The following is a 2,112-nucleotide window of genomic DNA, read 5'->3' on the forward strand; positions in this document are numbered from 1 at the left end:
CCCCGCCGTCAACTAGCATCTTAGTGACCTTGAGGTTGCGGATTGTTGGTGAAACCAACATCGGCAAGCACCCGACCGCAGTTATGCGATCAGGGTGGTCCTTAATATCAAAGATGATAGGCGTGCTGGACCATTTCAGAGGCTTGCGTGACTCGACGGGTGGTTCTGCTGCACTAACTTCCCACACCCACTGCTTGAGCTGGCGGTGCGAGGTGTGCAGAGAAGCACCGCCGTCAACGCACAGGACCTCTGTGGCTTTCTGGAACTCCTGCTCATCATTCTCCTCATCATCCATGTCTTCATCGTCGTCGTCATCTTCATCCTTGTCGCGGCCGCGAGGAGGTCTGTCTCCTTGCCGATGCTTGGCCTTGCCGCGGCGTCCTCATTGGCCGGGACGTTTCTTGCCGGATCCCCCAGCACCTTCCTGGGCCTTCTCCTTGTCGCGCCGCTCGTATTCAGCTTTCTGTTGCTCAACAAGCTGCTCGACTTTCTTACAGTTCTGGAGATCATGGCCCTTGGTGCGGTGGATCTTGCAATACTGCTTGTTGGTGCCGTCCTGCTTGTCGGCGACCGCCACCTCCGCGGCAACCTCCTTGCCGGAGTCACCAACTTTGGCTTCCTTGGCGCCACCACCGTTGCCGGACTGCTCAACAACTAGCACCTCTTTGCCTTTCCTCCTTCTGTTGTTTCGCCGCCGGTTTTTCCTTGCCGGGGCAGCATCTTCACTGTCAGATCCCCCCGCTCCTACATTCTCTCCGGGGAGTCTCCTCCCTTCCTCAGCACGTGCACACTTGTCGGCCAGTGCATATAACTCACTGACGTCCCTGATCTTGCACATCGCCATTTCCTCCCGCATCCTGCGGTTTCGCATGTTCTGATGGAACACGCTAATCACCGCGGTAGGGTGGACGTATGGGATGTTGTGCTGCACACTGCTGAATCTCTGAATGTACTTGCGCAGGGGCTCTCCTTCCTTCTGGGCGAGCAGATGAAGATCACTCTCCTGGCCATGAGGCTTGTGTCCGCCTGTGAAGGCGCCGACAAACTGATGGCACAGATCAGCCCAAGAGGATATGGAGTTGTCCGGCAAGTGCATGAGCCAGGATCTGACGTTGGGCTTGAGCACCAGCGGGAAGTAGTTGGCAAGGATCTTGTCATCCCGTCCCCCGGCAGCCTGCACCGCAATGGTGTAGATGCTGAGGAACTCCGACGGATGCGTCTTGCCGTCGTACTTCTCCGGTACGTCTGGCTTGAAGTTCTTCGTGCTCGGCCATTGGACTTGCCGCAGCTCACGAGTGAACGCAGGGCAACCTACCGCATACGGCAGATCGCCTGGTTCCCCTGGCGCATGCATGTCAACAGAGGGCCCAGCGCGCTTGTCGGATTGACGTCGCGCTTCTCTTCGGCGCTCGATGCGAGTTCGAGCGTCTTCTTGTTGTCGATCATGAAGAACTTGGCCCTGATCACGACGAGCTTGTGGATCCGAAGATGCGGTGGAGTCGCTGTCGAGGTGGATCTGGCAAGTCAGCGATCTTGGCCTTCGGGGTGGTGATTGCATGGTAGTTGCACCTCCACCCGTTTCGTCGCCACCGGCTCGCGCCCGGCAACCCTGCCGCGGCGGCGACGCGCTCGGCCATCGTGGAGTGTCGCCGTTGGCATAGCCGATGAGACTCTGAATGGTGGCCCTCCATTCGTCGATCTTGTCCGACGTCGGAGGGTAATCTAGGAGAAGTTGAGCTCGCGCCAAAGCTTCTGCTGGAGTGGTGGGTGGTAGTGGCGGACAGCGCGAGGAGCGGGACGTGCTCGGCATCCATTCCACCACCTGTTTGCTCCAATGGTGGCGGAAGTGACGTGGACGGAGCGGCTGCCACCGAAGTCTTCTTCTTCGGTCAGTTTTTAAATTTTTGAGTTATCTTCCTCGAACGACCCTGCTTTGTATGGAAAACCTGGCGCGCCAAAGATGTCGGGGGAAACTGATCCACGAACACCTATGGGGCCGGCGGACCGGGCCCCTTTCGGTTCGGCGGGGGGGGCGGAGATCGCACGAAGAGCAGATCGAGGCGAAGCACACGAGCAGTTTACCCAGCTTCGGAGCTCTCCGGAGAGATAACA

Source organism: Triticum aestivum, chromosome 7A, assembly GCF_018294505.1.
Source record: "Triticum aestivum cultivar Chinese Spring chromosome 7A, IWGSC CS RefSeq v2.1, whole genome shotgun sequence".
NCBI classification, from domain to species: domain Eukaryota; kingdom Viridiplantae; phylum Streptophyta; class Magnoliopsida; order Poales; family Poaceae; genus Triticum; species Triticum aestivum.